This window comes from Amphibalanus amphitrite, unplaced genomic scaffold (assembly GCF_019059575.1).
Source record: "Amphibalanus amphitrite isolate SeventyFive unplaced genomic scaffold, NRLGWU_Aamphi_draft 000055F_arrow, whole genome shotgun sequence".
NCBI lineage: Eukaryota > Metazoa > Arthropoda > Thecostraca > Balanomorpha > Balanidae > Amphibalanus > Amphibalanus amphitrite.
The window spans coordinates 1,197,501-1,223,613 of NW_024881551.1; the positions used below are offsets into that span (position 1 = coordinate 1,197,501).

General features: G+C 49.8%; 1 protein-coding gene across 1 annotated transcript in view; it reads left to right on the plus strand.

The window, feature by feature from the left end:
* The window catches only part of LOC122378115, a 54,732-nt gene that overhangs the window by 537 nt on the left and 28,082 nt on the right, over positions 1-26,113 (plus strand). The window lies entirely within an intron of this gene.

The following is a 26,113-nucleotide window of genomic DNA, read 5'->3' on the forward strand; positions in this document are numbered from 1 at the left end:
AAAATACGGTCTGGAGAGACAGGGAAGGAAAGAGGATACATGGTCAGGTCCGAAATTTTAACAAGTTACCTCTAGCATCTTCTTACGAATGTTTAGGAGTCTCTATGTAAAAATACACTCACAATCAGATTTAGGTATAAAAAAGTCGTTTCGTCGGGTCCTCTCTGACAGAACAGCCAGATCTCGGGCAGAGCCCCCCTGGATGCTAGCCAGCGCCACCTACGCCGTCCCTCGAGCAGCGGGCAGGGGGCGCTGCTGGAACCATGCAGGTCTGATCGGTACCCAACCCGAGATGGCGCTCCCGGTCCCAGCCCTCGGCGAGCCGTCTCCAAAGCCTTGCATGGATGGAGCTGTTTTTCTGAACCAGTTGGTACATTGCAACTGTGGTTGCTAGGTACTTAAATCGCAAGCATACTTTGTCCGAACAGTAATTGTTATATCCAACATTTTGTTTATTGCCTGGAGCCCTATTTTTGAATTGATACCATCTGTGCATTTCTCGAAGCCGGCATTGTCAACTGTTTGGGACCCATAAAAAGCGTTATAAAATAAGCTTACCTTGGTAACAGCCACCATGACTTCAGCTTAGCTCAAAGGACCGGAAGGAGTCTGCAGAGAACCACATATCGTGCACAACCGGAGGCCCGCTATAATTGAAATCAGAACCAAATTACCGGGCTAGACTGATTGCCTAATTAGGCTGGTCCCGATCGACTTCCGTGCACGGCATAAAGTCGACATTTGGTGCCGAGTCATTCTCAGTGAACACTGCTAATGGGTGATGTAGGCAAATAATATTTTATCTAGAAATAAGAAGTTTTGATAGAAATTCATTCTCACACTAATGTATTCCCAAGCAAGTTTTTATTCTAGAATATGTTAGCATAATTGAGCCCGAATAAAACAGTCGTAAGCGTCTGTCCTCTCTTTTGTAAGTACGAAGGATTAGCTATCAAGATCGGTTTTTGTGCGACAAATTAGCAAAAGGCCCAAGGCTTCATCTGCGTATAAGCCTTTATATTCCATTCATGGTTTTGGTAAGCCTAGCATTGTCAGGTAGCAGCATACGCTTACACACAGCACCAAAGCTCACATCCGGTATCGACAGCTCGTAGTTGGCAAGGTAATTGGCAACGCGTCACCCTTCGGTTGCTGCTGATGGTGTGATGCCGACCATATAAAGTCGCCCCACGTCTCTGCACGGCGCTCCTCAGCCTGGTGGGACGTAGTGCCGCGCCGACCGCGCCAGGTTCGTCCCATGCGTGTCGTTACCGCCTGTGACCGCGGTGCTCGAGCGCGGCAATCGATGCGCGGCTGGACAGTCGCGGCGCCCCGCGGCATGACCAGGCGCAGCGCGACAAACTGTGGAGAGACTGAGTGTGATGTGATTCGGTTCAGTGGCGTTGTGACTCAGCTATGTGATAAAGGTTTTTTGGCAAAGCGAGACATTGGGAATTATTGTGACCGGATCGAATGGCTGGTGGAAAATTAGCGTTGTGGGAACAAGCAAGGGCATGTGGGAGTCTGTAATTAGAGAGGTAATTGTCGGGGAGGTGGGGTGAATTTGTAATGCAGTGTATAATGATTAATGGATGGCAAGCCGAACTCAGGGCAGAGCTAAATGCGGCCTGTGATGATGCGCTTTTATTCCGTGTTGGGCATGCCTCAGGACATGATTTGGTATACAGGTAAACTGGAGAAGGATGTTACTAACTTTCAGACCATCGGAATTAGACTACAGGATGGTGTCGAAACTGCATGCTTTCTCACCTCGCTGAAATATGGAGTGGGCATGCACCAACAGCCTTCCTTTGGTATGCTCAAGAACCGTTCAAAGCACATGCCATGACTTTGTAAATGTGAAAACCAAATGAATTAGTCCCGGGAAGTGTCTTCAATTCCAGCATCTGGCGAAATCACCTCGGAGAATGTCACCCTTTCATCGCGCCTACAATTGCACGGCCGGTGTTGCAACGGGGCAGCGGCTCTCTGTACTGGGGGCCTGATTGCATTGCTCGCGGCCAGTCCATCCCACGGACACCCGGCGACTTGTGATTCGTGTCGGACCGACGCGCCGTGGGTGGCGCCGGAAGGGCTAAATCGAATCCGCTTATCGCCGCCGCCCGCACCGCTCGGGCGGCCGATGTGGCCGACATCGAGCTGCCGCTGCCGGCCGATGTGGTCCACATCGGGCTGCCGTTGCCGACTGAATCGGAGTCAGATGGAGTCCGCCGGGAAACGGCAGGCAAAGTGGCTCACTCTCCGAGCCTCAGCTGATGTCAACGGATCAAAGACATTGGTGAATTTAGGGTATTTTAGAAAAGGTGCGAAATAATTTCACTGACTGGATATTTATCAAATAATGAAAATAATCCGTGCTCTTTACTTCATACAACTTTGATAAGCTGTAAATGTAGACTTTCCTTTAAGGTTTTTTCCTTCTTCTCAGGAAGGGCTCATTTTAATAACAAAATATCTTTTGTTGACGGGAATAAGGTGGGTTCTAAGACGCAATTCTTTGATACATCCAGCTCAATTTACGCGGTTCTAATTGAGTCACCACATCAAGGGGGCTGTGTGGAGAGCGCGTGGACCGTTTGCGGCTCCTGCTCTGTCGCGGGTACTTCCGATGTCTCTGACGGGCGGAAATCAAACCCACCACCGAGCTGCTAACCGCACGGGGCTGACCCGAACTGGCCATTATCTAACCGCACCGGACTGGTGAATGGTCTGGTCTTACCGGGAAGAATTGAACCGGGCGTAGACGAGGGGTCTTACCGGGCAGGCAAGGCAATACTGAGCTTTGCACCACGGACCAAACTATTGAAAAAGAATAAAAGCCGATGATGCTTTGTTATGTACTGCTTAAATCATTGTTCATCGCCTTTCCGACATCACAATGAAGACCACATCAGAGTAAACGATTTTCACAAAAAAAGTATTTTTAGACAGAGTTCCGGTCTGTCTTGATTCAGTTAGATTAAGAGGTAGTCAGTATTGCTGACCTTCGGTAAAAGGAAGGTCTAACAATTGCTATCGTATTGTTCCGTACACTGTCTGCTTCATATCCATCTTCCTTACTTCTATTCCTCAGGATGTCGGCAGACGATCCGGTCGGATCCGGGGCCAGGGTCACTGACGTGACCGGTCCATGTCGACGGTCGGAGAATGAAAGGCACGCCCCTGCGGCATACGAACGGCCACGGGGCGGGCGTCCGTATTAGTCATTCATTGAATCATACCAGTCGGCGCTCCAGTGGCTGCTCAGACGTGTTATTTACGACTGAGCGAGCTGGGCCGCGGCGTAACGTCGTGGGGTCAGATGGAGAGGGTCGGATGTGGGCTAGACCGGATCGGTGAGGGGGTGAGAACGAGGAGGGGTGGGGAGGGTGAGTAGAGACCGAGCTGAGAGGCTCAATAAGAGTGAATATAAGATAAACACTGAAAAAGAACTTAACACAGCAAGCATGCCCTTACAAGCATGCCGTGAGGCTATTGAGGGAGATCGTGAATAGACGACGGTAGCCGAGAGGTCGCATACGCATTGTCCACCGACTAACTAGCGGCCCCGTCATCCTTCGAGACTTCCTGATTGATCAGAAGTCAGAAGGGAACTGAACTGAACTACAGATACGCAGTTTCTGATGGCTGGCGTCTGCAGCAGTGCAGCAGATCACAAAATAAGGCAGCAGTGATAAGATAAACTCAGAATCCTAGCTTCGGAACGGTATATACGGGTCTTGTTTTGGGTCCTCTCGAACAAATAGATGGTGCGCTGAAGGGACGACATTGCAACAAGTCGTAGACCTTGGTATATACGGTTTATAGAGATCTATGAACGAGTATAGTTTAAATTTTGCGAAGTGGCAATGCACTGATGCACTGGATCTTTTCTGAAATACTTTTGCATCAGCTGAGGCATAGAATCAAGATTGTCATTTCATAGGATAGTAATCTCTCGGTAGCAATAAACTTGGATGGCCCATTATATCAAAGGCATCATTCTATGGAAATACTGAGGTCATGTGTCAAGAGAGCATCTTTGCACATGACTGAATTAGTAAGCTTATGCCATCGTATACCGGGAATTATGCATATCGTGGTAAACCATCCGTGCGAAGACCATTTGTCAGAATGAATGTTCCAAAGTTTGATTAGTATTAAAGCACGAAATTTCAATCTTGTGGTGCAGGTTCCGTCCCTCCAATTATCCTGAACGAATCCCGTACCTATAAGGAATTGTATCATGGCGATTGTGATTAATATTTCAGGTGTGTTTCATGTCACGCGCTGGGTAAGTCAGATAATGATCGAAGACGGATGAACTTACGCACTTTTCCACCCATCAGAATGACAACCAGTCGGAAGTAGTATATTTAGGTCAGTCTATTATGATTTATATCATAAGCGACTGAGGTTTGCTCGTGCTTCGCCACAAATACCACACCGGACCTATTTACAAATCTTTCCCCTTTATTGGGCGTGTCGGACTATAAGCCCACCAGTCGTCGGCCTCAGGATTGCGTGGGTGGTCGCCCAGCCCCCTCCCCGTCCCCGGCGCTGGTACCAGGCAGACCCGTCCCTGCCGAGCTGCCGCGGCCGCACCGGTCCGGCTCGCAGACCCCATTGGCAGCTGGCACGCGAGCCGCCGCCGCCGCCGCCGCCCGCGGGAAGAATCAATGGTCGGGGCTCTGCCGTCCCGCCGGTCCGCCGCACTCAACAGTCCACTGGAGGTCAGACGGCGGCGCCGTTTTAAATGTGGTGTGACGGTGTCCACTGGGGGTAGCTGGCTACCTCTGCGACACTTGGGACGGTGCAAGGCGCAGGCCCGCGATACATGCCTACGACAATAAATACGAGCACTGAGCCAGCAGCAGGTGTTGGTGGGTGTATGATGAGGATTAAGTAGCTCGTTATGCAAATTTTAAGTGTCTACTAAATTAATCGCATGTTTCGTGCATTTACTAATGGGGGAGTGTGAAGAAGATGTCTGGAAGTCACGGTTCTTGGAGGGATAGATATCTAGAAGTATGTGAAAGTCAGTATAGATAAGGCGTGAGTGGAAGCATGTAAATTATGTCAAAATGCGTCGAAAACTACGAAGTTCAGTTTTCCAAAATGGCGTATTACTACCCGGATGTCTGAGTGATCGCATTTTGAGTTTTCCTTGGAAACGGCTCATGCCGGATCGTCTCTGGGGTCGTCGGCTCGTCCATATTCCACGCTGTCTGATCTAACATCAAACTTGAAATAAGCAGCGCTTCCTGGAACCGACTGTGTGGTCGGCGGCTGTAGCGGAGACGTGACATGGGAAGCGGGCGCCGATACCCAGAATCGGACAGAGATACGCGGCCGCGACCGACCGCAGCAGCCGGCCCGCCGCCGCTCTGTCGCGACGGCCATCGAATCCTCTGCAGCGCTGAACCGTCCGGCCCGCAGTGCTCTGACGCATTGCGGAACAGTCTACCAGTGCAGTGATACGCTACCGCGCTGAGCCGACCGGCGGGCGCCGAAACGCGGCTCAGGCTGATGGCGTCTTATTATGGGATCCGGTTGTTTTTAGCCACTGGACTAGCCGAACTAAATCGCATTTTTCACTGAATAAGCATGGCTTCTACATGACAATGCTATCAAAAAGATTACAAACCATTTTTTGCGAGATACGATCTTCCCAATTGCACAGCCAATACCCTAGCTCTACTCATTGGATGCCTGTAGAAGACGTTCAAAAGATTGTCGACGTATTAACCCGCGCACCGACGGGGGTCTGCGCCAACTTCGCACCGACGGGGGGGGGGGGGCGGATGACCGCCCCCCTGAGATCTCGAGAACGAAGCAAGATAGCGACAAGCGGTAAGCGGCATCGGATACGCACGGTCAAGATCTACAATTTTTACAAAGGTCATTTTCAGGTCAGGTCAAAAATGACGTCACAGGGGTCGAAAAATTCAAAATGGCGGCGCTAGATATGGAGAGCGTTTTTCTCGAATAACTTTCGAATTAGTCAAGATAGGAGCAAACTAAGGGCATCATCGTGATCCTCTCGTCAATCCGCATCGAATGATATATGTTGACCTCGAAAGGTCAAGGTCAAAGGTTGACCTCAGGTCACGTGACCTCGAGGTCATCATGTATATCATTCGATGCGTCTTGACGAGCTGAACACAATGAGACCATCCAGGCGGCTGTATCTTGTTCCTGTACGGAGTTATTGGCCAAAAACCTTTGGTGATCTTTGATGACGTCACATGACCTCACAGCTGCCCAACAGCAAAACAGACCTCAAGGTAGTGAAGGTTGATCGTATATGAAGTCATGTATGGTATATGGGGCCATTCCGACCCGTTTTAGTGGTAAAAATAGGGAGTTGATTTTTCCCCCATTGACTTATAATGGGGAGGTCGCGAAATTGACCTGACCTTAGGTCACCGATATCAAAATTCCGAGATATACAAATTGTAGCTACTAATGACCTTATAACATCCTGCGACTTTCAAAGGCCTCCGACATCTACTGTAGCTCTGGCACGGTGACAAAGTTGCAAAGAAGTGACTTGAGGTTGGGTCATTCAAAGTGACCTGGTGACCTGACCTTAAAAGGTAGGAGGTTCAAACTTGCACACCATGTGTAAAATTGATGAGGGAATAGTCGTACCAAATTTTGCGGCGCTACGCGCCGCGGTTTTCCCGCTATTCGCGAAAAACCTCAGGGGGGGGCGGATATCCGCCCCCCCGTCGGTGCGCGGGTTAAACAGTCAAAAAAAGGCTTCAGCTACTTCGATACCAATCTAAGAAATAAGAATTACTAGCAAAGTTAAGTTACTAGACTCAAGAATTAACATCTTGAATCAGTGATCATTTAAAAACAAAGATTTATCAACTTCTTTCACGTTTTTCATTGTTCTTAGTTAATGATTTTCTTTTATTTATTCATCTATTATTTTTAATGAGAAATGTGCTGTTTAACAAGAAAGTCACATATTGTCGGAAGCGTCTCATAAAATTGTATAATTAAAGGTAGTGTGCCACCTTTGAAAGATTTCCCATTTTATTTTTCCTAGGATAAGAAGCTTCTGTTTTTACCTAATATCGCAAAGAAAATCAAAAATGGGCCTGGAATAGTGCCTTTTTCGCCTAAAAGTTTATCGGTTTTTCGATATGTATAACAACTGTAGTGGGCTGACCTGCAAACAGGCGTCGGCAACAATCGCGAATGCGGCGCACATGTGACAATAAGCAAAGGTCATTATAGAGTTACGACGTACGGGAATGAGTTATCAGCTGTCTAATCGTAGACAACACAATGTCGAGCCTTAAACTGTAAGCCTGTATTGGTATTGTTTCTTTTATTTGGCTCTCGAACATTATTTATGGTTTGAAATATGATTTTATGTAAGATAATTGATATGAAAAAGCCGTCTCTTAAGTTATGACCCCATTTCACCACACGCAAGTGGCAGAAATGACAATGATCAGCTGACGCATTTTTCTTGGCCGAAGTCAGAGCGCGCGGCCCGACGCACCACCACCGCACCACAAAGTATGAGCAGAAGCCGCGCCCAAAGCCAGGGCCCCGGTAACGTGAGGTAGCCGAGTCGGGGCAGCGTGCGCTGACCCAAGCCGGGGCCGCAGCTTTGGGCGCGGTCTACCGCATCCCCGCGGGCAGCCCCGCGCTATCACATGACACCGGGAGGACGCGCGGCCCCGGCTTGGCTCAGCGCACGCTGCCCCGACTCGGCTACCTCACGTTACCGGGGCCCTGGCTTTGTGCGCGGTCTACCGCACCACCTAACAGGCGTGTTCGAAACCGCAGGAGATGATGATGAACGGGTTTATCGAAACTTGATCGGATGAGCATATCGGTAATAGCGATTTCAGTGTGTGCATTTATTGTTCATAGTGGTGTGAAATGTGGTTGGGGTACGACCGACAACCCGTCGGGGCGAATTTCGCACTGGGGTACTCAAAATTTGAAGAATTAAAGACGTTTCCATGAGTTTTGAAGGTATGGATAAGTTCTAAAAATCCGGTTCTCCTTATCTGGGCCATTAACTCCATACGGTCCAGGAAAGCTGGCACACTACCTTTAACCTTCGCCCCAGTGCACAGTGGGGATTTTTCCGATCTAGCGCCTATTAATTCAAAAAATATTTTTTGGATTTTTGTTTATTTTTTGTGTCAGTAGGGCTAAGAAATGTCTGAATTTTTCATATATGGCATTGTTTTATCTGTATGTCCACAGCAAAACTAGGAAAAATGCGCCCAAAGTTCACACTCATGCGTGATTACTCAATGGGCTCAGCAAGGCCCGAAAGTATAGCTCAATTTCATTGTCCTGTCCTGTTGGTTTTAATCTTGCGAGGTCTTAAAGTTGCATATCGTCTGAAAGGCACCTTTATTAGGAATGGAATGGCAAACAGAAAGTATGCCACAACCTTACTAAGGTCACAAAAATGCCCTTTACGAAAAACCCTTACAGACACCATATTGAAGGAATGGTATTCTAAATAAATGTAGGAAATCAACAATGTTCTCCACACTTTTCCACTCCGAAATATATCCTATCGAATTCGCCACTTTCTTCTGCACAAGACAACGCCTAGTTTGGCTGCCGAAACTTGCCTGAACACGGAATATTCACATTAGAGTATCTTAACACCCCACTCGAGGAGCGCTAGGGCAAACAGCACGATATAGGTATGTTCCGGACATAGGCGAATAATTTTACTTCGTGATTTATATGATGCATATTTTCTGAGACACATTCATTAGGAATAGGATGACAAGCGTAAATTATACATACCGTAACCTTATTAACCATCGCACTTGTGGGGAGGGGGAGGGGGAAGGGGTCGGATAAAACCCCATGGTTTTCCGCAAATTACTCGCGCAAAAAGCGGCCGATCGCGCCGAAACGTTCGGTACCCTCGAGATCATCAATTTCACATCTAACCTAAAAATTTCATGACTCTGACCCAACTGACCTTTGACCTGTGGCATATTTCTCGAGACCATGTTTGGCCGGAATCGCGATTCGGCGGATGCCAGCTCACATTATCCGCGGTTTCCAGTCTTTTTGTGGTTTTAAACGTTCAAATATGTGAAATGATGTTGGTGCCATGCATAATGGTGGGAGTCAAGGTCACGTGAAGGTCAAGTCAAGGTCATTGACCTTTTGATGACCTTGGTTCACTTTTTCGAGTTGTACTTGTTTCTAGGGTAGTTTTTGGTGCTGATTTCGATTTTAGCAGCCATTTGAATATTTACGAAGTAGTTCTAGTGCCTTCGTTCCATGTTACGAAGCTATCAGTAGTAGGTGACACTTCTATGGATGGCCGGCAGGACGCCTACTAATTGATCTAACGTGACCTGACCCGACCTGGCCTAAATGCATAAAGACATCGTCTGTGATCAAAACTAACATGAAATTCGTGATCAGCACCCCAAAATACCCCGTAACACCCTAACTTTGCGAAGTTTGAAGAGGTCTCGATTTCCCAGCTTTAGTTGGGTCATTAAACTGACTTGGAAAGTCAGCTTATGACCTTGGACTTTGAAATTGGATATATTCGGCCTAGTTTCGTCATAGGCAGCACGCTTGACTTTTCCGCGAAGCTCTAGCTTGATCAAGGGCCAAACGGCTGAGCGGGGGGTCCAATTGAACCCCCTATACTATGTTGATTATGCACATTTACAGGTAAAATTCTCACCAGGACACACCAGCCAACATCTGTGCACAATCTGGCTACAATTCTACCTATGGTTTGCCCTCTACGAATAAATAGGTGCTAGATCGGAAAAATCCCCACTGTGCAGTGGGGGGGGGGGCATATGTTACCATCCTGTCGCGTTTTTTGCGTGTGAATAAAAAATCGCGGCGCGTAGCGCCGCGCCGCTTGGGATAGCTTTTGGTACATCAATTTTGGACAATGTGTGAAATTTTTTACCCCAGGTCATGTCAGGTCAGGTCACCAGGTCAAGTTAACTGACCAAGCCTAAAAAAAAGTTTGCAATCATGTCCAGCCTGCAGTGTTTGTCAGAAAGGTTTTAAACTTGGTGGATCGCATGATGTTATGGTCGCCTACAATTTGTATATCTCGGATTTTTTATATCCGTGACCTAAGGTCAGGTTAGTGGCGTGACCTTTCCATTACAAGTCAATGGAGAAAATGGAAATGCCTCTAGATCCGTGTGTACGCATAGGAACAGTCCAAATATTTCAGAATCACAATAATTTGGACCACTCGTGATGACCAAGGTGTCATTTTTGCTGACAGCCTCTAGAAAGGTCATCCGAGGTCATTTGAGGCTACAAACAGCTTTTTGCCAATAACTCGCGATTGGAAAGAGGTAGAACGCTGGGGATGGTCTCATTGTGTTTGTCTTGCCGAGACGCGTCGACTGATATGCAACATGACCTTTTCCGGTCAGGTCATGACCTTGACCTGAGGTCAAATTTTCAAGTTGACCTTTCAAGGTCAAATTATAGTTCATTCGACGCGTCTCGGCGAGAGGAACACGATTATGGCAATATAAATGTCGTGGCTTTTTGCAGTCGAAAGTTATTGTAGAAAAACACTTCTCGTAAAAACAGCTATTTTTGGAGTTTTTGCCCTCTGGAGGCTAAACCGTTGACCTGAGGTCAATTTTGATTATGAACTTATCAAAAGAAGAGTTTAAAAGCTATCGATTGCTTTTCCACGCGTTTTTCTAGCTACCATAGTTCCTGAGATAACGGCATGTTTTCTGAAAAATATAATGACCATTGGCAAATTTTGACCTTTGATGACCTCTGGTGACCTCAATATTGCTCTAAGATGAAAATGACTGATATACTTTCAAACGTACGCATTGAGAGCTATCGACTGCTTTTTACCGCGTCTTTCTATCCCTCTTAGTTTTTGAGTTAGAGGTGGGTGGTAACATATGCCCCCCCCCCCCCCCCACTAGGGCGAAGTTGGCTGAGACCGCCACTGGGGCGCGGGTTAAAGGGCTTGCACCCAGCCACCTGGGCGAATTTCCGAGAGCACACGGCCACAGTGTCCCACCACTTTAGCGTGCGACACTGTTCCGCTCGCAGCAGGTGTCGCCGACAACCATTGTCCGGGGGTAAGATTGTCACAAAGGACAATCGAGTAGAATGAACTATCGACTGCCGGTGCACGGACACTGCGGCGCAATTCGCGGCCGGTTCCGCCTGCCGAAGGACGGCCTAGGGGCGTCCGAGGAAGTTCCTACGCGGCGCCAGTGGAGTTCCAAACGACACCCTGAGGAGGGTGCTTCAGGCGTGGAGGTGGCCTGTGAGCGCGACACGTGGCGCAGAGTGTGTCTGTGGACCATCGAACGGCAACCGACCGGCCCCGGCGTCCGGTCATGGCTATGGTCCAAAGTCCAATAGGCTTCCTGGAAAGCAGTTGAGCACTGGGGTGTGGCAGATGGAGTTGTTCGATGGCTTGCGTTAATGGTTGAAAAGACAAACACATTTTAAATAAAACACCTGGCTGGCGATTGTGTACGGATCATGGATTATGTGCAAACTTCAGTCAAGTTCAATAGGAGAACTGCGGTTGAAATGCTATAAATGACTTAATATTCATAACATAGCATCGAAAGGGTAACTGTTAAAATTCAATCTTTATACACAATGCATTTCGCCAGGGTCGCCAATACCCTTCCCTATCACGTTTTCCTAGTATTCGCTGTCCGCCAGTCCCCACGAACCCCGTCTCCTCACGTGGACTGCAGGGGTGAGAGAGCCACCACCTGGTGTGGTCATTAACGCACCGCCCAACAATCGCGCGGTGGACACCAGTGATCCCCAGGAAAGGCGCCATTGTAACCTGTCTAACCGTGTGACCCCGAGCTACACCCCCCCCCCCCCCGGTCACCTCCCACGCGGCGCTAGCGTGGACACTGGCGAGTGCCGACATTTGGCGCAGACGTGACCCCATCAGACCTTTTGCGGAAGTGGCGCCGTTCGCCAGCCTTAAACAACAAAAAACAACAAAAACAACAATGAGGTTAATGTTAAGAACGAGCAAATGCCGCAGTTTCTGTATATTTTTGGCCAACCTGATATGTACACGTGATAGAGACGAGCCATCTTCAAAAGCATCATGCCAGCATGGTTGAAGACCTGCCATCGTAGTAGAGTGTCCAATATCAATATCGATTTCAGCCTCACAAGCTTGAATATGTTTGTGCAAAATTTAGTAAATAGTATGTTCCGTCAAACCGTTTGAATATATTTTTATTCTATTGCCGTTGACAGGACAACGCCAATTGGGTATTGTAATTGACTGCAGAAAAAAACGGCGCCTCAAAGCCTGAACTGTGGTTCAATTCAAAAGCGATTACATGCTTCATGTCCGTTGCGTCTGCAAACCGCAATCATTTAATCATTCACACGTAAATACATTGGTGGTGCTAGCACAAAGCGTGGCTGAGTGTACTTATTTACCTCTGCTGCCGTCGCCCGTCACGTTTTATTAGTGCCAGCGGTTATGGTCGAGTAGCTCACACAAACGAGTCTTCACTACCGACCACTGACCAGCACAGAAGACAAAAGTAATCAGGGAAAAGCGCTGTGTGGTAAAGCTTTTAGCTTTGGGGCATTTCGGACCGGTACTCGCGAGTTCGTTATTTCCCTTTTGGCCCGGTTAGGCTTGCATAGTTTCAATCAGTTATATTTGAACGTGACGCTAGAAACCCGTCGTAGATTTGTGAAGAAAATGAAGAGACTTGACTATTTTACGATAAATGTGTCCAAGCGATATCTACTGCGAATAACCCTGCATGCAAATGATTACATGAGTATCCAAGCATTCCATAGCTTGTTATCCATCGACTTCTTAATTGCATAAACTGAGATGAATCATGCCACTGTTACAATCTTTATCCAGTCGTAATAGATTACCATTAATAGCCTTCGGTACCTTTTCGCAAAGGGTAAAATTAAAGAAGAGATAACCCCTCAAACGTCATTTTGGTGGATTTCGTGGCCAATTTCAGCGGATCAAAGTAAGCGTGCATAAAGAGAAATGAGATACCCGGAATCTGCATAACAAAACCGAGAGCCCGCGGCAAAATGAAAATGCAGCGTGCTTTCAACCAGTAAATATAAGATCGACAATAATTTTTTACTTGAGTGAAACTGACGTATTTAGACGTTTCAAATCAGACTGTGTAGTGTGTATGTAGCACGCATTGGCTGTACTAGCAAGCAACGCTTAGCATGTAAAATGACTTCAGAGTCAACGACGATAACAACTTCATTCGGGAACACGGAACAGTCGTTTGGAACTCCCACTACGTCTGCTCTGTGAACCAGGATTCGACGGCACACCTTCGAGTCGAAGCTCTCCATTCTCAGTAAATAACTTCCAGGCAGTTTCTCAGCGCACAACTTTTTCATACGCCTTGCTCCCGGGTTCGCCGAAGTCGAATGGGTCATTATCGGAGGTCTCATCCATTGTGGGTGTCTCCGGAGGGCTCGCGGGCCGCGGACAGACGGCACTAAATCGCCAGCACCTGGCCCCCGGGCTCGGCTCTCACCTATAGCTGCAGCGGCGCGGCCGCCGAGCGGGCCACTGCCGGTCACGTGACCGTTCACAGGTCACGGTCGGCGGGTCGGCGGTGCTGACAACCCTCTCAAAAGACAGCGAAAGTGAGGTGACAGGCGAGACGGTGGTGGCGGATGACTACATGTGGCTCGGTGTGATAGACGAGTGGAGCCAGTCGTGCGTGATAAGAAGGGAGATGTGGGGTGACTGAACAGAGCCGGTGGAGATGGGGAGGGGACTGTCGCTGATACGACTGCCGCTCGTATCTTGTCACCTATCAGCTGCTGCCCATCGCTGGTCAACAATCGCCAGCCAGCTATCATTCACCGCCAACTGTCCACCGTCCACCACCTACCGTCCACCGTCTATCGTCCACCGCCTATCGTCCACCGCCTGTCGTCCATCGCCCACGATCGCCGACCGCAAATCTCCTATCGCCCTATGTCTAACACCCATCGCCCATTATCCACCGCCCATCTCCCACCACTCACCACCCACAATATCCCACCGTCATCGTGAACGTCCCTATTACCCATTATCATCTACCACCCAAATAAGCCACACGCATCCACCCACCGCTCACCACCTAACGCAATCGTCCCGCTCCAGCCACCCACCGCCCCACCGCCCAGATCCCACCTCCCAACTCCCACCGCCCACCGCCCACCGCCCGCCGCCCGCCGCCACCGTCCGCCGTCGGGCTATCGTCGGGAGTCGTTCGGCAGCCAGCAGTCGCGTTCGGGAGGTCGCGCGGTGAGCCTGCTCCGCCGCCGATCCCTCTCCTCTGCCGAGCGGCCGACGCTCGGGGCGCGAGCTCCCACCCCACCGAGTGGATCCCGAGCGCTGACTCCGGTCCCCAGGGCCGGACAGGTCGTGTCACCGCCACCGAGGACTGCTCCGGGGCGCGGCGACGCGTCCTATCGCAAATTAGTTCTGGAACTAATTAATTGGCGGTGATCGAATAAGGAGGTAGGCGGCCACAACAGGCGCCTGCTCGGCGCGGACAACAGTGGGCGGTGTCCCGGCGGTGGGATGACGCGCCGAGTGTCGGAGGGGGCCGGAACGGCTCCGGTAGCGAGGAGGATGCTGCTGGTGCTGCTGCTGCTGGGCTGGGCGGCGCCGGCCGCGGGCAGCGAGTTCCCCGAGCGCGAGTGCTGCGACTCGATCCCTCCTCTGCCGGCGCAGTTCACCACGCCTCCAGTGTCGGCGGGGACCAGCAGCCCGCGGTCCGTCTCCTCCACGACGAGCACGCCAGGTGAGACTGCGTCACAGACACAGTATAGGACTACGTCGCAAACACAGAACGCCAGGTAAGGCTACGTCCGATTCACAGTATGCATAGGATCACGTCGCAAACACAGTACGCCAGGTGAGGCTACGCCACAAACATAGCACGCCAGGTGAGGCTACGTCACAAACACAGCATGCCAGGTGAGGCTACGTCACAAACACAGCACGCCAGGTAGGCAACAACGTCATGTTAACATAGTGGGCCAGACAGACAGCACCGACGTCCCTCAATAGATGTGCATTAGGTATAGAGCGTAGGAGGTATAAGCACCTCTGATCAGTATGCAAACCTAGTTATTTGTAGTGTTCTTTTAAGACTTAAATATTTATGTGCATTCTCCATGCAACCTTGAGGCATTCCCGTGTTCCATGCCCATGTGAACTGCAATCAAAAGAAAACCATCGTCGTGTAAAGCAAATAAATATATTAAACCAGATGCCACTACGTGCGATCAAGGCTGATATTACACATCGTATTTCAGTGGAAATTATGGGAGTTTTCCCAAGCACTCCCATCCGTGACCTTTCGCTCACGGTGGGGTTTGCTATGATTTGTTTATATAGCCGTTTCTCCATTTATCTTGCTAACTGTCAGGGCTATTGGTTGCTGGTGTGATGTGCCCTGTTACCGTGACAAATATATCGGGAACTGATGACGATTAATGAAAGGGGAGCTATGGCTGCAATGGCACTTTTACATGATAAATCAGGGGCCAAAATTAATGTGTTTTTTTCTGGCAATTAAAGCCATTGTGTCAACTAGCAAGGTCAATCAGATGCATATTTATGTGACTTGGCTCGGATGCTAGCATCTGCGCACGTGCAGCAACCACTTCTACGTCTATACAAAAAATGACTGGAGCGATTGCACTTAAATTTGACACACCTAAGCGGACTGGTTCGAAGAGTGGCCTGCACATGTCAGTTGAGTCACAATAAATAAGTGACCTGTTTGCATTTGTTTCAACCTCTCACCAGGAACTCAGCATTGAAGCGTATAGGTACAATTTTGCGACTAAGGATGCATACAATAAAACCTAGCGGGACATGCTTCTTAAAACATTGTTACTCAATTGTATTCTGATTTCTAAGATCCATTCTCTTGGCTCATTCTCCAGCGATGGACCCACTGGTTTGTGAGTCAAATGCCGTTCAAAATGCCAGCTGACTGGCTGTTCTCTGCTGCCTTCTGCTGACAAAACGCGCTCGGTCAATCAGTGCGCGGACGGGCGGGGGCGACGGGGGAATTCGGCACGGAGATGAGGCCTTGCTTCTGCCGTTCGCCTCTGACTCGAACTGACGAAAAACTGTCTGCCCGTCAGCAGCAACAGTGAGCCGGCAAATGTAGACAATGTTGCTGCGTCAGCGTTAACGTTATGGAAACATTAGGTCGTGTCCCGAAGTGCAAAAAGGTATATTTTCATCAAAGTAGGATAATCATTTATCGTTTATTTGAGCTAATGTTGGCTGTTGAGTGTTGGCTACTGTTCATACGAGCTCCTTAACTCTCCAGGAAAGCTTCTCTCTGAATATGCCTGCAAGCTGTGAGTACTAACATGTTTGTTGTTTGCCTGTACCGTATATCAGCATTCAGCACAAGTGTTGAACTAATCCCCTCTTAGCCTGGTAATCCCAGCATATTAAAGCTTGTTTGTTAGAAATTACCAAACAAGCAAGCAGGATTTTCCCCTGGGAGCCGTAAGCTAGTACGTCAGCATTGTCAGAGATCATTTATTTGCTTCTATGACAGCGTATGTTAGGTACTTACCAGCCTGCCTTCCTTAAAATCGCGTCTTAAATCAGGGGAAATATTTGGCAAATATTTGCAAATATTTTGGGCATTCAGCAAACATTTTTGGCGGACGCGCTGCGGCACAGAGTTCCGAGCCCGAGTTTCGAGTTCGGTCTCTGAGGGAACATGAATCATCGCTGGTGACCAGTGTGTGCCTGCCGTGAAAGCCCAACTCATCGTAAGATATAAGGAGACCCTTGTGTGGGGCCTTGCGGTGGCCACATTGCCACGGCCACTTTCAGAATATGATTTCTGGGAAAGAGTTGGCAACGCAGATGCCTACTGAGCTAGAATAAAAAATGGATTCAATAATAATTAACGATTAATACTCGTAAGCAAAGCACGATATTTATGCGAAACAAAACGCTTTGGTGTTTTAGCATAGCAACTCTGCTCCAGGGCTGAAGTGCGGAGGCAGGGGCTATGTGATCGCCAAGATACAGCTTACTCAGCATAAGCTCCAGGCGGCGAGCAGCATAACTATTGTGCAATTAGGTTTATGAGAATCGGAAGCATGAAAAATAAATTTTTCTTCTTTACATGAATGGATATGCTATGGACGTTGGACAGTGGACGTATGCACTACATACTGTTGAATACTTCACTGTGGTGCAATTTATGTGGAAAAGGCGAGGGCGAAAATGATAAAAAAGCCATTAATAATAAAAAGTTTGAAATGTGAGATTCATAATATTTCAGTATTGCTTGCTTACGTGACAAGGTAGATTGTAAAGCTTCTGTCTTCGATTGAACAGTGTACTTGGTGCCAATCGTCTAGTCTCTGCCCGCGTCTTCTCTCGGCTCTTGCCCACCATTCTGCCGACCTTTCTCTCTCTCCTACTTTTCCGATAGTCCCTTTGGGGCGACAATCCGTGCTTAGCTACAATTACGGCACAGTGCCCTGGGGAAATCGACACCACTTTGTCAGTGTGATGTAAAAACCAGATTGGCGCGCGAGGTTTGATGTCGTTCACCCGCAGCAGATCAAGAACTTCCTCTCCGATTGTAAATCGCTCGACGTGCTAACTCGAAAAATCGAGGAAAACGAAATTTTATCCACTTATACGGCGTTTTGAAATTGAAATTGTGTCGCTGGCGTCGAAGTCCCTGCAGCGCTGGACCGTCCGGCCCGCAGTGCTCTGACGCATTGCGGAACAGTCTACCAGTGCAGTAATCCTTCCGCTCAGCCGCGCCGGCCGGTGGGCGCCCAGCCGTATCTGGGTGTGTGTGCGCCCCTTTGTAGATGACATGCTGACTGCTGAGCCAGTGCAATAAAGGTTGAAATTTCGATAAATGCAGTGGCAAGTGAATTCGTCCCTGCCTTTTGTCTTCAGGTAGCTGAACCCTTGACTAGGTCAATATGCCTCGGAGTCATTCACAAGTTAATGAGCAAATCTAACTTACTATTGGTGGTGGGTGCGTCTGTCTGTGCCGGTCGAGGTCCCGACTTGGTGGTGCTTTGCGTGGACTACAGGCCAGACCGCTGCACCTAGTATGAACTATTTTCTAAGAGGGAACAGTTCAGTTCAGCTAATTTAATTATTTACAAGAATTCGTTTAGCTATCAGCAGCAAAAGATGCATGCTACCTAAGTTGCAGTGTTCCTTCCCATTTGACTAAACTTCGGTGACTGTGTACTTTGACTGTGGAAAGCCACAAACACTACAAACTTAACAGTTTGTTCCGGAAAGAAACTTTACGGGAATCCCGCTGTTTTAGACCGAACGTTGCCAGAGCATTTAGTCACAGACCACCTGATATAAAGAAAGGAATAAAAGCCGCTGTTCTCGACGACGCAGTTCGGAGCATAACGTTGCACGGTCAGCAGATATTAGCCGATCTGCAGCTCCCCATCCTGTCCGGGATCAGCCGCCTCCCGGCAGCAGCGAGAGAGCCCCACTAAGTAGCTGCGCCGGCCCAGCCGCGGTATCTTGGGCCTTCGAAGAGGGGTCGACGTCAGGCCGATGGTGGGAACAGGGCAGGGACGCAGCCCAGTGTCTCCTGCCGGATTGACACGCCCGACGAGCGGGCCGTAAATGTGGCCGGCACCGCTAACCGAGCGGGCCAATATCGACGGTCAGTCCCCGCCAGTGATGCAAGTTTAAAGCCCTCAGTGCCGGCGCCGGGGTCAACTTCAGGGCCTGCTGAAATTTTCCGTGTGGCGCGTGAGTTCAAGCACGTCAGTCTACTGCGGTTCCCAAAAACAAACTGGTATGGAAAGGATAGCCTGCGGTGCTACACAGTACACTCTAGCTACACAGTACACTTGATAGCTTAAAATAATGTGGCAGATATTTATCGCCTCTGAAAGCAAGAGATACTATTAAATGTGATGCATAACTAGAACATCTCAATGTCGTATTCCAAAGGCGGGTTAGAATCGCTGGGGATGAGGAATCTAATAGGCGAATAAAAACTTTTTCACGACATTGATAATGCATTCCATCACCATGGTCAATCCCCATTCTCCCTTTATTCCTTCGCTTTGTTCATTCTCGTTGCGACTTGCGTCCTTCCACCAGCGAGTATTTACCAGCTTCCCTCACATTTATTCCGCCGGCGTAGCTCCTTTGTGCCACAAATCAGGCTGAGTAAGTGCTCTTACACCCCATCATGAATGCCGCACCACCAGCAGCGCCTCCCCCACCAGCCAAACACTCCCTCCCACACACAGACAGACAACTGAGCGTGGATATGCAGGGACGGCTGGCCGCGGCTCCTCTACTCGTGAGAGCAGCTGCTGCCGTCCCCATCCCGGCGTTCCCCGTTCCCAGTAACCTTGGCCAGGTTTCCCACCGTATCTGACCAGAGCGACGCCGAGCGGCCGCCGCCGGCGCGCCGGGCCCCGGCAAACGGTCTACCCCGGCTCGTTTCAGCGCGGCGCGGCGGCAGGTCGGCGACCGGGTCCGGCGGCCCCGTTAAATCCTGACGACGCTGCGGATTAGGTCACCAATAGGGCACCGCTGGATTGCCTGGTGCCTATAGCCCGGCCCGGGGACCAGGGCGATGGACACGACAGCCGTGATTGGGCATATAGTATAGCCTCGGTCTAAGTAAGAACTATCGAAACTGCTTTTAGTTTCGTGAGACTATTCTAAAAAGGAATGACGCGCACTTTACATATTGCCGTCAATGTCGTCCACATTCTAATTTTTAAAAATGTGTCTGGAGACCACACAACCACTTAAGGAAACCAGATTGCATTCACGGGCAGTGTGTGCCCTTTACATTGTTCCTGGCACAATCGTATTAATTGCTACTGCACCGCTCGTCAGGCTTCGTTTGCAGCCACGGAAGCTGCACACGTGTGGGACGGTTCTCAAAGAGCCACAGACTCGCACTGCGGGTGGGTTCGCAGAATTTCTCCCGCTGCAAATTTCGCTAGAGCCTGCGCTAAGATCGGATGTATATCGATCGGCGAGTGATTTAAATGAATCATTGATGTTGGTCCTGCTCCTGTATTGATTATGGGGAGGGGAAGCTGGCACGAGGCCGGTCCAAAGCTGCCGTCGGAAGCTCGGCACAAGTCGCGTGCTCTGCCAGGGCTGCGCTCGGGCGCGCTGCAGTGGACGGCACCTCGATCCACCCAGAGTGTGATATCGGAACTCACCATACGGGAGCCGTGTGTGAGTGTTGTGTCGGGTCGCGCCGGTCGGTAACCGGCTGCGGTGGGAGAGTCCTTTCAAATGCCTGTCAAGCTGTCCGTAAGTGGCGCTTATGCTGATGCTTTTCCAGGCCGAGAAAGCGTGCTGTTAAGGAAACCATAAGGAAGCTATTAACTACATATGGTAAATGACCATAATAACTATACCTTTGGCTATGGCTTTGGCTGCTCGACTGCATGCCACTTACTGCACTTCGCAAAAAGTTCACATTACTGAGAAGTGGTGCGTATTGAACCTGCCGGGCCGCTCGCAGAGCTGCCAGGCTGCCCTGAGGCCGTGGCTGTGGGCTGATACAGTAGTGCTTCACTAACATAAGCACTGCAAGTGTATCATACAATGCCCGTCAGCTCTCTGACATAACATTGATCTGTGCGGAGGCCGGCGGCGGCTCAGGTGGTCAGCTCAGCCTCCTCAGTAGCCCGCATCTCACTACCGTCAACACGTGCACTGCCGCACCGTGCCGATCTCGAGAACGGCACCGACTTCCAACCCTTCTCAAAGGTCATACCAGAGATTAGCCGGCGACCCTCGGGGGCGGGTGATTTGCTCTGGCCAGCGGCTCTCAGCAGCTCAGGCCGCACTGAGCGCGTCCGGGTCCCCCCCCCTGCCCCGTCAGCCGTCTCCGCGGCGACCTTCGCGCGGGCCCGGAGGTAGGCGGCAGTGCGTGCCACATCGATCCCGGAATAAGAAGAGCGCGACAGAAGCAGGATCTGGTCACGGTAGAACGGAATCGGTGGTCGTACGGCTACCGTCCGGGTAGTGATACGGTTTTGCATTGGCGATACGCGACTGATGGAAAGCTGCAGGGCGAGCTAGAAAGAGTTTTTTGGAAGCATTTTAGTCAAACGTTAATAGGTTACTTTATTGAGCATTCAGGTAGATCATGCATTGCAAATGATGTATCATGGCAGGGTTATTGCAGGGCTGTACTTTGACACGACTTGATTCAGTCTTGTTAATGCCAAATCCAATTTTCAATTGGGTATTCTTCATTATGAAGACCATGACAACTGGTTACCAGTCCAATTATCTCACTCTTTGAAGATTCCCCATTTGCTGGCAGCGCTCTGTTTCATTTGATACCAACTCGTCAGTGCGAACTCTGTCCGAGTTCAGATAGTCTCATTGTCGTTAACGTTTCTATCGGGTCAGCTCTGAGCGAGTCTATCCGGTATGCTCGTTAGAATTCTGGCCGGCGCCGCGGCGGCCGACCAAAGTCCGTTTACGAGTCACCAGCGGCAGTCACCAATCACACTGCAGAAATCGGCCGGCGGTGAGCGTCGGCCGACGGAACGGGACGGGGAGGGATAGAGCGGGGAGGGGGGTCTAGTGGAGGGCCGCAGTGGACGGTGGATCGTACCTGAGGGTAACTGCTCCACTGCTAACGGTACGGTAGGAGAAATGATGTATGTAGAAGATCTGCCATTTTTCGACCAGAGTTGTCGGTACTGAGGTGAAACGGATCAGGAAGTCCAGTGTCCCTTTCATAGATCAGTTATCATAAATAAGGCACAAGCCAACGCATTACCGGAGATAGGCTAGGCAAACTCAACTCTAATTGGTCCATTTCGTCACAAGCTGCTAGCCTGACAAATTTCTACGCAGCTCATCTCACAGATATGATGCCAATTCCATTTGGAGTAGCCAGCGCAGCTCAAAGTTGCGTCATATCACTGACTTTCCTCCAAGAGACACCAAGTTGAGCGGCAAGTGGCAGACGACGCGGATTGGTCCGATGACGGTCGACTAACGTCACGGGATCAGGGCTGACTGACGTCACAGGGTCACGGTGGCTGGCGTCACAGAGTTCAGGCTGGCAGACGTCACGGGGTCTGACGTCAAAAGATCAGGACTGACAGACGTCATAAGGTCAGGGCTCACTGACGTCACAAGGTCAGGGCTGACTGGCGCACAGTGTCAGGCCGCCGCCGTGAGGTCTCCCGGTGCCCGGCAGTGAGGTCTCCCGGTGCCCGGCAGTGAGGTCTCCCGGTGCCCGGCAGTGAGGTGTCCCGGAGCCCGGCAGTGAGGTCTCCCGGTGCCCGGCAGTGAGGTGTCCCGGTGCCCGGCAGTGAGGTCTCCCGGTGCCCGGCAGTGAGGTGTCCCGGTGCCCGGCAGTGAGGTCTCCCGGTGCCCGGCAGTGCAGTCAGCCCGAGCTGCCGTCGCCCGGAGCTGGGTCAGCGGGGCACGCACCGTCCGGGAGCGGCGGCCCGCAATCTGACTGACGACTGTTCCGGGATGCCCGCTCCGGGCCCGGTCCGGGTCCGTCCGGAGGCCGGTCACGTGGTGTCCAAGTTGGCGCCATAATTTGGCGCGACGTAAAAGTTCACCTGTCCGCCCGGTGGCCTCGCGGTGGCACATCAAAGTTATTACTGGCAGCGTGGGTTTCAGGAGATGAAACACGGATGGGAGGGGGAGAGGCGTGCAAGGCTCAGCAGGTCCATGTACAGGAAATGTCAGGTTTTAGGATGGGCTACATATATTATGTACTATTTCGAATATCTGCGCTTCTTTTTGTTTGCCTGGTGTATTACTTCGATAAATATAACAAATGCTAAGCGTATATTATTCATTATATTTTTATTACGGGTATTATTAGAAAATACTGCGCTTGCACGCTTCGATAGCCTCATCATTTAGGTAAGTACAATGAATATTGTTTACCGCATCATTGCCAAAAAGCCAAAGCGAGTTAAGCATTGGCTATTTGGAACGCCTTTCAGCAATTTTTTTCTATAAGATTTCGAAATCAAACGGGAAACTGAATATTTCGCTAGTTTCATCTGGTTTCACCGTTTTAGGCAATCGTTCTGAACCACAGTCTCCATCAGCAGAAACGGCCGGCTCCTTCGCCGGCCACGTAAACTGGGAAATCAACTCTCACAATTCTGAAAGCCACGCTGTTGCAGCGATCTGAGAAAATTGGAGGCCCTCTGTCAGTGGCAAGTTTGAATCCGGCCGCGCTGCAGGTGTTTTGCTCAAACAGGCGCAGGCTTTGAGAGACAAGCCTGACAGGCTATCTCGGTCCTGTCCATCGTATTTTCTTTTCCACCGCTGCGCTTTGTTTCCGTGATGCGCTCTAAACTCCTCGGATTTGTATAATGGTGTCAACCGTCGACTTTATACACATTATACTAATTAACTTATGTAAAATTTAAGCTCAAACATGATACACTCAAGCCATTAGCAGCGTCTAATTCAGATCACTTTGGAACATTTTAAGCGTCCCCTTTTGCAGTGTTTCAATGGAAAACATTAAATAGTATATTAAATTACATTTTTATCGGGTCATCACATACTTCTTTTCCGAAATAAATCTTTTTTAGTTTGATGTCCTAATTCACACATTCCAGCCACTCGTTATTCAACGCCAACTACTCCCTATCATTTAAAAGTCTCAGTAGGATAGATGCGTTGACCCCTCCGCCGCTGACGTCACCGGGGTGGCCGTGAACGAACGTCCTTGACCTGGTGACGTCACGGAAGCAAGTGCCAGCCCCAACCCCTACTATACGGCGGCCCCGAGCCGGCATCGACCAGTGGCATCCGCGCGCTGCGATCAGTGCCGGCCGGGCGGGCGCGCCGCCGCGACACGCATTCATAAGCGCCACTGCACGCCGCCGAGTGATTACCCGGCGGCAGAAGGCAGCGCGGCGGCGGCAGTAGGCGGCGCGCTCGTTACGCCGCGCCGAATTCATTAGTGCGCCGTCCAGTGTCTCGGCTAATAGAGATGGCCGCCGTCGGATTTGGGGTTCGATCGGCCATCGATTCGGCGGCCGGTGGCGGTGCGTGCCGCCGTCCCGCCCCGGCCGGACGGGCGGGTCGGGCGGCCGACGCACCTGAGCGGCGGCGAGGCGGGGCGGGGCGGGGCGGGGCGGGGCGGGTGGGGAGAGTCAGGAGTGATGGCGGCAGAGTGCGGCGCCGGTAGGTGATAAGTCGGCAGAGTGGGGGGAGATAGAACAGCAGCCGGACCAGGAAGTGGGCGGCGTTGACTCAGTACACACCTGGGAGTGACACCGATACTACGCGGTCGGCTAGAGGTGCAAAGTTCGCCACCGAAACTCCCATGATCAAATCGTGCGCAAAAAGTGTGAGATAGTGGCATTTAATATTGCAGTGGTTTGTGGTATATATGGAAGATTGCCTCACCCTCATAAGAAAAGTCATTTTTTATTAAAAATGTAACCATATCTATTATTGCTCTGTCTCAATGACAACACTTCTTCAAAGTGGAAGTAATGCATGTTCATGTATTTTCTGTCTCTTGTAAATTCATTTTAGTAGCATTATCATTTAGCTTACATGACATTTTATCCAATTTTATGGACCAGTGGCTAGACTTCCGGCAATTAGAGTCCACTCAGGTATCTCAAAATGATTCCACCTGAGTGCGAATTGCTGGCCTTAGCTCTCAAACGCGGGACTTTACTCGTAAATATCCCGGATAGACAAAGTGACAGAGCAAGCGAATAGGAGCACATGAGCACAGGTGTAGCAGAATACGTGCTACGACCGGCTAAAATATAAAGCTAAGCGTAAACTCTGAATTAGTGTCCCGTAATGTGGAGTGACGATTTACGTAATGTTCAGCCTCCAGAGAATGGCGACATATACCTACATTATGCAATTCAGCTTCGAGGGAAACTCCGCAGCAGTATTATTTGAGTGTGAATGTTGTGTACAAAACCTTTTTTGTGCCATAGTCTTGTCATCTCTGGGGAGGTTAGTGCTAGAGATAGAGAGAAAAAAAACTAGATGCGCTTCAAAACATAGCTCTTGAAAAGCTAAGGCACATTATTATGTAACATCAGGAACATTAGTTATTCTGCTCAACTGCTCACAACTGCTCAGCGTCAAAGACCCCGGAACTTTTCGCGGATCGGACTGTTCACCTTGATTCCCACACTCCCTAGCATTTCTCGGCCATCGCGGCGTCACGCTCCTCCGAAGGCTGTCCCGTTGGCGCGATCCGTTTCCAGTTTTTGCCCGCTGATAATTAGGCTGTCGGACGGTGAATGGATTCTGCGGCCCGCACCACAGCGCCCGCTCCCTCGGGCATCCGGCCCGCTCTTCGAGGGAGAATCTCCGGACAGCGGAATAATTCCCCGAGCCGCTCAGCCGGGCCACGTGCGAGCAGAAAAGACAGGGCGACATGATTCTGGGAGAGGGGCGCTGGTCAAGCAGAACACCTCGAACACGGATCTCCTAAACAAATTGCACTTATTTATAAACCCGAGATCGTGTGATTACCAATGAGCTTTACCTCAATTATGATACATGGATCAGTTTTGCATCTCTTCCGCCTTTACTTAAGAAATGTATCAGAATACCTGTATGCGTGACAGGTACATTTTTTAACGCATTCATGTTTATGTGCAGCATCAATACGTTACCTATGCGTAATTTCGAAAGCGGCATGAATATGAACTGCGTTCTGGAAATTTTTAAAACTAATGTGCATTGTGCATATGTTCTTTTCGTTTTCCTACATTATCAACGAAATTTTTGAAACAAAAGCCAGCTGAGTTAACCTGATCCGATGCTCACAAAACCACGCTGCATACAATTTCCGTCAGATTATTAAATTCAAAGCGGGCTTCCTAGATCCGTGTGGGTTCTGCTTTGCATTAAAAACCTTCCATCCAGCTCCAAAGAGTTTGCATTTACAGTTTCGCTAAATTTCGTTTGCAATTGCAAATTTTCTAACAGCATGCATATGTTGCATACAGGCTGTATTTCAAAGGTAATGCCAATATTTGAAACACGATAGGAGCCGCAAGAAGATTGCAAACGACCGGTTGAAAAGTT